The sequence below is a fragment of the Triturus cristatus genome, chromosome 1_1, assembly GCF_964204655.1.
Source record: "Triturus cristatus chromosome 1_1, aTriCri1.1, whole genome shotgun sequence".
NCBI classification, from domain to species: domain Eukaryota; kingdom Metazoa; phylum Chordata; class Amphibia; order Caudata; family Salamandridae; genus Triturus; species Triturus cristatus.
This window is the reverse complement of record NC_140579.1, coordinates 964645404-964659507: the sequence shown is the minus strand read 5'-3', so window position 1 is coordinate 964659507 and position 14104 is coordinate 964645404. Positions and strand designations below refer to the sequence as shown.

The window sequence follows — 14104 nt, the reverse complement described above, 5'->3', positions numbered from 1 at the left end:
GGACAGAAAAATGCATATCTGTATGGATGCAAAAATAGATGATGGAAGGAGGATGAAAGGATGAAAGGAATTCTTGTGAGGGTGGTCGGGTTTGTTAGCTTTGCGTGCTCTTTGCGATTAGAGGAATATTTCAAGTGGGGAGTGTTTTCATTTTCTGACTTTTCCCTTGTTTCAGAAGTATCACTGTGAAATTAAATAGAATGCTTTGATTGCATAACTACGCATACAGGAACTGTCAATGCTTGGACATCTCTTTTATATTTCCCACGGGGCAGGCAATTCACTGATTTTGTCCTTCACTTCAAAACAGGGCTGAGATGAGATCGTCAATGCGATGTCAGAACCTTAGCTAATATGATGTTGGTAGATTCCCCCCCCCCCTCCATGATATCATGTCATCTGATATCATCATGGGCTAATGCCGTGTTAGGTGACTTTACATAGTAACAGTGGAGTAAAAGGTTACTTGGTGTCACATCCCATGATAAGGGGAAATCATGATAGAAATGAAAGGACATGCTATAGATCATGTATGCAATCCCTGCGATTACATGAAATTACCTAAATGCAGAAATCTATTTTTAAAAAACTATCCAGTAAACATCCAGTATGTAAAACGATAGAAACTGTACCTAGTCGCCTAATAAATCAGTTAGAAAACCGCTTCTGTGTTTAAAATTTTAAAAAGAAAACGTGTCAACAAAATCTGCCTCTCATTTGCAATTATGCTTTGCATTCCGGAAACTTCTAGGGGAAACGACTACGGGGCAGGTAATTCACTGATTTTGTCCTTCACTTCAAAACAGGGCTGAGATGAGATGGAAAAGACGGCAACGTAAAATCAAACGGTCTCTTCTACAACGAAATGGCAGATGAGACAAATTTCACCCATGAAGAGCAGGTTGCAAACAGAATGGCTGCGGGGCTGGTTCCGAAGTCCGTTCATCCGATATTGTCAATATATTTGGTTTGCCACCAGAAATCATAACGCAGCAGCCAGCCACAAAACAAGACGCCCGTCAGTGAAAGGTGATAAGCGCGCGCGAAGAGCCAGCACCCAAAGGTTGTGGTACTGTAAAAATCGGAACCGTGTAGGTGGCATGGTCCCACCATGCCAAGTTTGGTATCAGCGAACCGCACATGAGCAACACGGTATGTATGAGTGTTTTCGTCATGTTTCACTGATGAATTCACTGTGTATACGATACTACATATTGTATCCATGGGTTCCATTTTACAGTAGTAGCCATTTTGTGGTTGCCCTCACATAGGCTGCGCACTAAGGCCATGCCTACGTTTAAAGGACACGTACACCCTCTGTGACTTCTCTCTGACCTGTGCAAGCCGACTCCGCTGCCCGAGGACAATCCTGTCCGGCCGGTTCCTTTCTCGTGGCCTAACGTGATTAGCATCAGGGCTCGACCCATTATAAAGCCCCTGTTCGCACACGATCCCTGACTAAGCTGTTTTCACACCTGACCCTGTTTCCTACTTTATGGCTTGTTTTACGAGCAGGACGTGCCCGTTTTATTGGGGTCTGCTGTTATCTGATGAGGGTTCTGAGCCTTGCTGGGTGCAATAACTGCATGCTTAATGAACTGAAATGTGGGATTGTCATTATGGCTCTGCTGTTCCTTTGAAACTAAAATATGTGAATGACCATTTGTAAAACAGGGGCGGTGTTGCCCCCAAAGTGCTATTTTGTGTATATAAGTAAAGACTGTTTTTTGGGTCGGGAGCAGTCTCCTGAGAACATACATCGTGTTGTACTTCTCGGATATCTGTGATTGGTCTGCAGCCAATAAAGCCGTTCTTTGAATTCACCTAGAAGACTCTGTGTTTCTGTGGGTCTGAAACAGGAAGAATCCGAAGTCTTAGGGTGTGTTCCCCTGCACCGCTGGGTTCTAAAAACCCGGTACTTCTGTTGGCGCCCAACTCGGGGCGATTTCAGTGGTACCGGTCCAAGCCAGAGGTTCGTGGGGAGCTTCGTGTGGATATTCTGGAGGAAGGCCGCCACTTCATCGACCCCTGCATGTCGACGTGGTCCGAAAGTCTTTTCTGCGAGGTTCTCCGCGTCCCGACGGCTACGAAGGACTGCTGCCCTGATTAATCGCCCTGTTTTGGACCCTTGACGATGTGGTAGAGCGAAACAATTGAGAGAGTCTTCTGGTGAAGTCATCGATACCTCAGTTAAGTATAAGTGGAGCGTCTCCCAGTTTGTTTGGTATCCTTCGGGATTTTGGTATCCTTCGGGATCGCTTTGATTTGTGTCTTGCAAGTGCCAAAGCCAGAGGACTCGTGTATTCACGAGTCTATCGTATTCGATAATCCTTTGAAGTTTGAAACTAGACTAGTGAGCAAAGATGCCTGGTTCTAGTATATTTGGAAATTTGTTTTGTTTTGGTTGTAAAAGGGACTCCCGATTGGAGGATTCGTGTCCGGTTCCTCCAATTGGAACTCCAACTTATGAGCTTTATGTGAAACATGTCGTGGGCCCCATTACGTATAATGAAGTATGGGTCCGATACACCAGAAAGGATGGTGTTTTAAAATGGCCCCAAAATGGTAGTTTTGACACAGAGATCCTAGATAATTTAGAAGTTAAATTGTTCAAGAAGAAAGCCCGGCCGGCGATGTTTGATTCCTTCCGCCTATGGCGAAAGGAAGCCAAACAAAAAGAAATTAAATTAGCAAAGAAACATAAAAGAGAGAGAGGTATGTCGATCATGCAAGCAGCTTTGCAGTTCAAGGATAATGAAGAGGACCGAATGGATGAGCAGTTGCATAGGCAACGCAAACTAGTCATTGATAAATGTTACCCAGTTTTGCCACCCCTTCAACAAGATGAGTCAAAAGAGAAAGAGAAAGATTCTCTAATGTCCCATTTACTAAGTTCGCCACCCCCTTATGCGCAAAATGCTACAGCGCCTCCACAGCCCGTAAATGTGCAGCCTCCAGTTAATGCGCAGCAAGCTTTCCCGCAGCCGCCAGATCCTCCTCAGCCGGCTCCTGTCCTGGTAGCACAGCCTTCCCAAGGGCCGCCGATTTTGCAACCTACCACTTCTGCGCCCCTTGCGACTTTCCCTAGCACATCAGCTGCCTCTCTTGGTGCCCTACCTGCTGCTACCCCTGTATCTGTATCTGCACCCGTTTTCCTTCCCTCTGTTTTTCCCTCGGTTCTTACCTCGACTTCTCCTTCTGCACGACAGCGAATAGCTAGTGCAGTCACTAGTCTTATATCACCCCTCTTTGGGTCGTCTACTACGACCCCTGGTCCTCAGCGTAAGCAATTACGTAGTCAAATACCTGGTTCTAGAGAGAAAGAAGAACTGGACCGCATGGCAGGTAAATGGATTGTTTATCCTTCTAGATATGATGTAGAATCTGTTGTTAATGTTTTTCATCAGTGGGAAGCGCCACAACAGCGGTACGTTTTTGAGAAAATGTGTGAAATTCTATGTGAGGAATTGGAAGATAATGATGTAGACTCCAGTCCGCAAGAGTTGTGTCAAGTGCGATTTGAATTTGGAAATGGTACGATTGTGGGTTCTGATGTTGGGAAGGCAGTTGCGACACTGCTGTCTTTCAGGAATGGGGATTGTCAGCAATCATTGTTTGGACAGGAATTCCCTGAAGGGAAACAAGCAAAAGCACGACAATATCCGATGCGTGAGGTTCCTCCAGTTTGGAGACCTGGTGATGCGAATGCTAATCCACCTGTTCTGGCACATTTTCAGCGTGTTTGGGTACATGTTCCCTGGAAACGATCTGAAGTTTTAGCCCTTAAGCAGACATTGCCTGACCCCCGTAAGAATCCTGCAGGATATTATAAGGAGTTATCGCAGACTGCAGAATCATGTGTCATGAACCTGGCAGACATAGATATGCTGTTCGGGAATGTTGTTCCACAGCCTTTGTGGGGATTGATTCGCAATGCAGATCATGCTGCAGAGCTAGGTGACACATGGGCTAATATCATTAATGCGGACAATAGACAGGTTGGTGGTGCCAAGCCTGATCCCTTGGTAGCAGAACTCCCTGGTAGAATAATTAATTACATGAAAACTTTAATGCCCGCAATACGTGTAAATTGGGATAAATTATCCGCGTGCAAACAGAAGAAAGATGAAACAGTGTCCGATTTCTTCACTAGGTTTGAAGAAACATTTATCGACCACAGTGGTCAGGACATGAGTACAGAAGGTGGCCAACGGTTATTTGTTGATAAATTTGTGCATAATTTGCTTCCAGAGTTGTGTAAGAAATTAAAAGATTCGGAGAGTTCTTGGGCCGTTTCCTCTTCAGCACAAATACTGGCTACTGCACAGTATTATGAAAATAGGGATAAAGATGAGAAGGATAGAACAGACAAGAAAACGAAAGAGTTGAAAACGAAGGTTCTTTTACAACAGGCTTATCCGCCACGTGCAGGTCAGAATAATTATAGGCAAACCCAGGGTATCTATCAGCAACCCCAACAGTTTCAGAATAATCAGCAAATGTATGGGTATTATCAACCACGTGTCTCTATCGGTCCCAATCAATGTTCGTATTGCAAGGAGGAGGGTCACTTTAAAAATAATTGTCTCAGATTGTTGCAACGCACAAATAATGCTTATTGCGCAAGAGGTAGAGCTGGCCAGCAAGCCCCAAGAGGTAGAGGGCGTGGGAATGTTCCCCAGAACGCGCGTCCTCTTCCGCCTCAAAATACGATGAATAGTTTTGATCAGCAAGCCAATGCGACCGGCAAGACAGCGCAGTACTATAATAATGACTACTATACAGAAGATGATGATACGGAAGGGAATGATTACTAGGACAGCCGTAGACAGAGAGAGGGAGTTGTTTCAGTGCCAGTGGACCAGAGCGGGCCGTATGTTAAGGTGACTACAGCGGGTATAACAGAGCCCTTTCTGCTGGACACTGGGGCTGCAAAAAGTTCTATTATGCGCTCCAAACTCCCTGGCGCGCCTTTGTCTGGCGAAGTGAATGTTTCCGTAGGTTTTTCTGGCGCCCCGGTTAGGAACCCGATCTCAAGTCCTATGGCCCTTTCTGTTCGACCTTGTGAGCTGAAAGCACCCCTCATCCTAACGACAGGATGTAATGAAAACTTGTTAGGATTGGAGCTGCTGAAGAGATTACATGCAACAGTATATTGTTCTCCCTCAGGAGTACAACTTACGCTGGGTAAGGAAGTGATTTCTCCCATGTATTTGTCAAAGACTGAACTACCAGCTGAATTATCGTCTCTTCCTGATGCCCTTTGGGCCACTGGCCCTAATGATGTGGGCCTTTTGGAAATACCGCCTTATGTTGTCACTTTAAAAGCAAATGTTAAATTGCCCCGCATTCCCCAGTACAAGATCTCTAAGGAAGGTGAAAAAGAGTTGTTAACAATTATCTATGATTTAATTGAGAAGGATGTCATTGAAGAGACAAGAGGCAACGTTTGTAATAGTCCGGTTCTGCCTGTTTTGAAACGTAATGACCCTTCGCAGCCACCTGTTTACAGATTTGTGATCGATCTTAGAGAGGTCAATAAGGTTGTTGTGCCACAGTTTCCATTGGTCCCTGATATAACCGCCTTGTTGACCATGATCCCGGCTTCCGCTGCTTGGTTCTCAGTAATCGATTTAAAGAATGCTTTCTTTAGTATTCCGATTGCAGAGGAGAGCAGAGATATTTTTGGCTTTTGTTTAGGAGGTCGAAGCTTCCGTTTTAAACGTGCTCCACAGGGCTACTGTGAAAGCCCATCAATATACAGTCAGGCGTTAAAAGCACAGCTTGATGCCCTTGTTTTACCTAAAGGTGCTACCCTTATCCAGTAAGTTGACGATTTACTAATCGCCGCAGATACTGAGGAAATTTGTAAACGAGCTACATCATCATTGTTGCGTCATTTGTCTACCTTCCATCACAAAGTGTCTCTCTCTAAGCTGCAATATTGTCAACAAGAGGTGACCTATTTAGGTCATCTCTTCTCGAAGGAGGGAAGGAAGCTGACCCCAGAAAGAATCCAAGCCATTGCACAATAAAGCGTGCCAAAGACAAAGAGAGAAGTGCGTGCTTTCCTGGGCATCACTTCATATTGTAGGCACTGGATCCCGAGTTTTTCTTTATTGGCAAAACCATTGCTAGCATTAACATATAAAGATATACCAAATCCTGTCCCATGGTCTGAAGAGTGTCAGAAAAGTTTTGTGGAATTACGAGAGGCATTATGTTCAGCTCCTGTGTTGGGTACCCCCGACTATAGTAAGCCTTTTACCCTGTATGTTTATGAAAGGGACGGTTGTGCATTATCAGTACTGACACAGCCTTTTGGAGACAGACCGCGCCCATGCGCGTATTTTTCATCGACTTTGGACCCTGTAGCGAGGGCATTGCCAAGTTGTTTAAGAGCTACAGTGGCAGCAGCTGCGTCTATTCGACAGTCTGCTGGACTAGTGATGAATAACACATTGATTGTAATGGTTCCTCATGCAGTGGACACATTGTTAAATAGGACCAAGACACAGCATTTAACTAATGCTCGATTGTCAAGTTACGAGTTGGCGCTGCTAGCGAGTCATGTGCACATAAAGAGGTGCAATACGTTGAATCCAGCCACATTATTGCCAATCGCAGCAGACACAGATGAGGTTGAACAGCATGATTGTCTGTTCAGAACATAAGAAGAAACAAAAGGGAGAGTGGATCTTAAAGATACTCCCCTGGTTGAATGTGATGGTACCTTGTGGGTGGATGGTTCGTGCTTCAAGCTTCCGAATGGTGATACGACTGCTGCGTATGCTGTCACGACTCTGCACACGATTGTTGAAACTGCACGCATACCACATAATTCGGCTCAAGCAGCAGAATTAATTGCACTCACAAGAGCATGCGTGTTGTCGACAGCAATGAAAGTGAACATATATACTGACAGTCAGTACGCTTTTGGTGTCGCCCCTAGTTTTGGGCGTTTGTGGAAAGAACGTGGGTTCCTGACTTCGCATGGAGCCAAGATTCAGAATGGTGAGTTAGTGAATGATCTCCTTGAGTCACTGACCTTGCCATTACAAGTTGCGATTGTGAAATGCAGCGCACACAAGAAGGTTCCCGATGATGTTGGGCGTGGTAATGCATTTGCTGACGAGACCGCGAAAGAAACAGCAAAAGATGTGACAACCCGAATGTATGTTGCAGGCCCCGCAAGATGGGTTGGTGATGTTGGAATGTGTGAAGACACGATAGAGAGTGTGAAGTCTCTTCAAGCTGAAGCCACAGAGAAAGAATTAAGTATGTGGAAAGAGAGTAAGGGAAAAGTATATGAAAACGGTTGTTGGATTGATTTGTCAGAACACCGGCGTTGGTTGTTACCTGATGCGTATGTGCTTCCAGTGGTTACGATGGCGCATGGAATGGCACATATCAGTGTGAAAGGGATTTGTAAGTTGTTGGTTCCAGTATGGCAGAATGCTGGAATCTTTAAATGTGCAGAGAATGTAGTCAAAAATTGCATGGTATGTCTGAAATACAATCCTGGTAGGGGAACCCCAACTCCACCTGGTCATTTTGCGCCTCCATCATATCCTTTTGAAGTTCTACAACTAGACTTCATCCACATGGAAAGATGCAACAATTTGAAATATGTACTGGTTGTTGTTTGTGCCTTTTCAAAATGGATAGAAGCATATCCCCTAAAAGACAATACTGCCTTATCCACAGCTAAAGCCCTAGTTAAAGATTTTTTTTCCTAGGTTCGGAATGCCAAGGATGGTATGGAGTGATAACGGGAGTGAATTTGTAGGCCGAGTGATGAAGAATGTGTGTGAGGGACTAGGCATTAAGCAAAAGTTTCACGCTGCAAATCACCCCCAATCAGCTGGATTAGTAGAGTGCTACAATGGCACCTTGAAGCTTAAGTTGGCCAAAATTCAGGCGAGCTCCGGTCTTAAATGGCCTGACGCTCTGCCCTTAGCACTCCTGTCAACAAGAATGACTGTACATTCGCGAGTGGGACTTAGTCCATATGAGATAGTGTTTGGCCGTCCGGCCAATGTGTGGGGAGTGCCAAGGCCGACAAAGTTCAGTGAAATCGAATATCCAGTACTGCTTGATTACTTGTATGAATTGACGGCTAAATTGCGTGTCTTACACCAACAGGTTCACGATACTCTACCCCAGGCCTCTGAAGCTCCAGGACACCCTATTAATCCTGGAACGTGGGTCCTCGTTAAAAATTTTCAACGTGCAAAGAATGATGAGCCCCGTTGGATCGGCCCCTACCTAGTACTGCTGTCGACAAGATCAGCAGTTCGAGTGAAAGGGAAAAAGAATTGGATTCACGGCATACACTGTAAGAGGATCCCTTTACCCCTACCATATGACCGGTGGGCCCAGGAGGGGATCGCTGACTCCGAGGCTGAGACTGTGCCTCGTTTTGTGCCTTTTAGCGATGCACGTGTAAAGGGGACAAATACAGAACGAGAAAGTGACGACATTCTGCAGGAAGCTATATCGCCATCAATTCGATTGGATACCACAGAGCCTGAACTCTTGTTCCAAGACCAGACAGTGCCTGGCAGAAATAGGTATAATTTGAGGCCAAGAACTATGGACAAATAAAAATTCTTTTTCTTTGATATTTTCAAAAGTACAGCTCTCTCATCTGAAAAACTTTTTGACTTTTTGTTTTTCGAACCACCATCCGGGTTCAGCTGCAGGGTCGCGGTGCCAAGACTTTGGGGTACAAGCCGGAGACGTTAGGTCAACGGTTCTGGTTGGTTTAGGGCGTTCCCTGAACTGACAGGTGTACTCCTTAGCAGAAGATACTCATCCGCCGCGAGCAGCACGATTAGAGGATGGAGTTTTTCAGGATGAAGAAGCCCACCGAGGAAACTAATTTCAAGAGCAGAATATGTAAAATAATGAATAGCAGATGCTTTGTAGTATTATGTCTGCTTGTACTCTTTAGCATAATGTTTTCTGTAGGTTGCGTATTATTGTCTTTCCAAGTGTCATTTGCACCCACTGTACAGCCCACACCTCTTCCTACTGTTTCCCAACACTCTTTCCACCCTCTGCCAGAACACGAACAAGCTAGACGTGCTGAATTTGTAAACAATTCGTTCATTCAGCTCCTGCACCAGCACCAGCACCAACTAGTTATGAACACAACGAACTGCTGGGTGTGTGGTTTGATGCCGCACACCATTAATAAGGGCATCCCATATCTAGTACTGCCATTCAGCTATAATGGTTCATCATGGGCATTCCAGACCATGTTTCTTTTTGCGCTTGAAACCTACTCCCAGTGACCACCGCGCTCCATTAGACCTAACTCGAATAATACAGCCTTGATGAAAGGAGTTGCAGATATGAGTAGAGATATCGATGCATATACATCTATTCCCAAGGATGAGTTGCGAGCTTATGTAGGTTGGAACGCGACTGGGTATAGCATCAGTTTGGGTGAAAAACAGCGCAAAAGTTCATCTCTGATTTGGGTCGTACCCCACATAGGTCGGTTCTGTCTACAAGGTAATGGTCAGAATCCAAGAGCTCAACTAGGGAAAAGTAACTGTACTGAGACATACACTTTTCCATCACAGTTTTCCCCTGCGTTTTTGGCTGCCAAGGGTACATACTTTGTCTGCAATGATCGAGCATATACATGGTTGCCCCCTGATTTCTCGGGCACATGCTATGTTGCGAATTTGCTACCGCCAACATTTACTGCCGCCTCTGATTATCACAAGACAAGAGTTGTGAGAGGCGTCGTTAGTAAGGAAGATACTGCCGGTCAGGAAGCGGGAGACTTTTTCCTGGGTTTCCTGCCGTTTTGGGGACCAATGGTCAATAGTCGGAACCTGAGACAACTGACCCGTGTAGTTGAATCAACTGTTAATGTAACGGCCGGTGCCCTTGGTAACTTGACAGCTGAGCTTCAAGCGGATCGCCTGATGACGTTGCAGAACCGTATGGTTCTAGACGTCATACTTGCAGACCGTGGTGGGGTATGCAAGGTCATCCAATCAAGCTGTTGTATTTTCATACCGGATAACGCTCCAACAGTCTACCAGGCCATTTCCAAACTGCATAAGATTTCCGAATCCATTCACGTAGATAAAGGAGATTGGTCGCTGATGGGGTGGTTCTGGGGACTGATATCAGCTTGGGGATGGAAGATTTTAATAGTCATTGGAATGATCTTAGCCATTCTTTTCCTGTTCTGTTTATGTATACAGTGTGCCCCTGTAATGTGTAGCCACTGTGTTACATCATGTGTAAGGAAACCTGTATCGAAGGACGAGCTAAGCAATAGGATGATGCTACAGCAACATCTCCATGACTTCATGAATATAGACTTGGACTCAGATTAGTATAGTTCTTGCCTATGTAAGGGCAAAAGGAGGGTCTGTGGTACTGTAAAAATCGGAACCGTGTAGGTGGCATGGTCCCACCATGCCAAGTTTGGTATCAGCGAACCGCACATGAGCAACACGGTATGTATGAGTGTTTTTGTCATGTTTCACTGATGAATTTACTGTGTATACGATACTACATATTGTATCCATGGGTTCCATTTTACAGTAGTAGCCATTTTGTGGTTGCCCTCACATAGGCTGCGCACTAAGGCCATGCCTAGGTTTAAAGGACACGTACACCCTCTGTGACTTCTCTCTGACCTGTGCAAGCCGACTCCGCTGCCCGAGGACAATCCTGTCCGGCCGGTTCCTTTCTCGTGGCCTAACGTGATTAGCATCAGGGCTCGACCCATCATAAAGCCCCTGTTCGCACACGATCCCTGACTAAGCTGTTTTCACACCTGACCCTGTTTCCTACTTTATGGCTTGTTTTACGAGCAGGACGTGCCTGTTTTATTGGGGTCTGCTGTTATCTGATGAGGGTTCTGAGCCTTGCTGGGTGCAATAACTGCATGCTTAATTAACTGAAATGTGGGATTGTCATTATGGCTCTGCTGTTCCTTTGAAACTAAAATATGTGAATGACCATTTGTAAAACAGGGGCGGTGTTGCCCCCAAAGCGCAATTTTGTGTATATAAGTAAAGACTGGTTTTTGGTTCGGGAGCAGTCTCCTGAGAACATACATCGTGTTGTACTTCTCGGATATCTGTGATTGGTCTGCAGCCAATAAAGCCGTTCTTTGAATTCACCTAGAAGACTCTGTGTTTCTGTGGGTCTGAAACAGGAAGAATCCGAAGTCTTAGGGTGTGTTCCCCTGCACCGCTGGGTTCTAAAAACCCGGTACTTCAAGGTCACTGCGAAGAGCCCGCATGATCGAAACTAAAACGCATCCGGATTTGCGCGCTCTGGCTTGGAGATGACATACTAAATGAATCAGGCAAGCTGCAGGCGCCATGCGAGATATATCTTAATGCAGACAGGTCGGCGACACGGATGGTTTTTATCTTAATCTTGTTTAAAAGCGTCTTAGATTTCCCTGTAATCTTATTCACCTTCTGATATTCCCCTTTACGGGGTGTTTTTGCAAGAACTGCTACTGATTTGATAATAAATGCATTTCTGGTACTCAGAATGATAGGCTTTTAGTTTATTGTGAGGTGCAGATTTAGTTTTTGTATTAAATAGTTCTTGTTCGATAGGCCAGTATTAGAATACATTATCCGACTGCTTAGACAACAAGCACAGGCGTGCCATTAAAGAAAACAAACACTCACGCGCGACTCGCGCTAAAGAAGGAGGCAGCAGGGGGGGGGAAGACAGGAGGGGGCCTGCGCCTGTTTCCCTTCTGGGAACGAGCAGGGGCACCATATGTTTGCAAGTTAATTACAAACACATGGTGTCAAAGCTCGCTCCCGCAAGGAAATCGCCAGACGTCCACGCGTTGCCATTAAAAGCAATGCAATGCGTGCAAGTTTTTGGCTGAAAAGGCGCATCGATGGCTAAAGGTCTTTCTCCTAAGCAGCGCATGCGCTCTGCGTAGGCGAGACCTAAAAACGAGTGGCGGCGACAGCAGAAAGTAACCTTCCCTCATCCCCGTGTGTATAGGCTAAGGCTCCTGCTTGCCCTCCGTGAAGCGCACCGCAGAACGCGCATTAGTATTACAGCCACCCTGCTGCTACTGATGATATTTACCCTGTTACAGCCGCGCTTCTGCTTCTGGGTACGTTTGTATTGCGCATGTATGCTGGGCAGGTCAGGCAAAATAGAGTGCGCATTGAGTCAGCCAATCCAAGGAAAAAAAAGCATTTATAAATGCAATAGGACTTGTATTTACACGAGCCCTAGTGCATTTTAAACAAAAGTGCGGTATTCGAAAAAGGCACGAACGGGAGGGGCGGGGGGAGGGGTGCAGGGGGGTGAAAAGTGACGGACTGCAGGAGGGGGGAAGCACAAGGAAAAATAGCATTACAGTAACGGGGCTGATAGCTTCGGAAGGCTACAAATGACAACATGGCCGTGAAGAGGAGGGACTAAGAATGGGAAAACCAATGAGAACACTGCATTTATGATGTAACCCAATCAAAAAGATGGGTGGAGAGTGGGCGGAGCTTAAATGAAGCTTCCCCAGTATAGTTTATACAGCATGCCTCGCAGAGCGATGGCAGCGCGTTGCACTGCAACGCTATATGCGAGACCTGAAGAAACAAGTGTTGTTTTATTTTTAAAACTCTTTTCCAATTGCGATTAGCAACAGAATCTCGATCTGAGTGTGTAGATTGGCTCAAATCTGTATCCAAATCCGTAATTGCAATAGGGGTTTTGGATACTCTCATGGATGCAGATATTGCTGCACAATATTCGTGATAGCTCAGGGGGCTCTGGAACAATTTTGACAGCACACCTTTGTGAGGCCATTCTCTCAACTTGGTTTTGGCTTTGCAAGGCTTATCAGGACAGTCCAAGGAGGACCTGGAGCACGAGGGTTTATCATACCCCTGGAGCCCGGCATATTGCTCTAATTGGGCTGTAATCGGTTTCATCGCCACTGCCTGGGCCTTATTTACCCACTGCTGAAATGGAGCATCGAGGGCATCAACTAAATTATTGTTTGGGCTGTGGGTCAAAACCATTCACATCAAACTAAGCCATATTGCTTAGCGATGAGCATCGACACACACCAAGTCCACCCAAAGGGCGAGTCGGGAGGGGAACTGCCCCAAGCTAGTGCAGATATGCATAGGAGATAGCCTGACTGGCCACCAGCTTCTCAGGTGATCCTACGAATGTGATTGTTCCAGCCCCAGCTGACTCCACGGTCAAGGGCGTCAGGCGGGAGCCAACAAGAGTCCAGTAGCAAGCACACTGTTCAATAATAAAAACTACCTTGGCGGGCTCTTCACTATTGCAGCCTGGAGTGAGGTGTCTCTCCTTGCTATTCAAATGAAGGGGGGTGCCAAGTGCAGGCGTGAAGTGCTGGCGATGGAAATAGGAAGAGCAGTGCACGCGCGATGCCCAATTGGGTGACTCAGCAGTCCCGGCTCCCAAGCACGTCAGGCCTGAACCAATGAGGGCTCCGCCAGGGAAATCAGAATCCCACTTGCCGACCAACGGGGAGGAAAAAATGGGTAAGAGCAACTCCGTAATCATCTATCATGAGAATCACACAAAAAATGGTTTGGGTTGGAGCAGCTTTTCCCACATGGACTTGGGACTTTTTATAGTGAGTAACCATAGCTGCCAAGGTTTCAGATTGGTAGGCGTGACATTTTCATATTTTAAGTGTAATTATGAGTGACATTACCACAAATAGGAGTGACACCTTTCACAAGCAAAATCAAGGAATGAAGACGAGGGAAACACAAATATCATAAATAACACCTATCTGAGAAACAAGAAACCACAAATGGAAGGGCAATAACGTAGTGCCCTTCACAAAAGCAATCACATCTATGTAAAAAGATAAATAACAGAACTCCCTATATGGTGATAGGCAGTTCATAGCTGACAAGTTTCCAGGTCCACACGTAATGTGCTGCTCCAGTTCGGCTTCTTTCTATGAATTCTGGGATTTGTAGGCCTGTTTTATAATGTAGTAAACAAGACTACAAGTCCTATAATTTAAAAAAACTGCCTGCCTTACAACTATGGTACCTTCATACTAGCCTTCCAATTATGACTTTTGGCCCCATTCTGA

At 45.6% G+C, this 14104-nt stretch overlaps 1 protein-coding gene across 4 annotated transcripts in view; it reads right to left on the bottom strand.

The window, feature by feature from the left end:
• The window catches only part of LOC146871394 (26S proteasome regulatory subunit 8), a 368112-nt gene extending 354769 nt beyond the window's left edge, over positions 1–13343 (bottom strand). The window contains exon 1 of one of the 4 annotated variants that reach the window (XM_085651032.1): positions 13294–13343. The gene's annotated coding sequence lies outside the window, so the exon portion shown is untranslated. Of the gene's footprint in view, positions 1–12102; positions 12130–13293 lie in introns of those variants that run through there. The other 3 variants (XM_085651030.1, XM_085651037.1, XM_085651027.1) reach the window with 3 other exon arrangements.
• Positions 13344–14104: the final 761 nt, after the last annotated feature.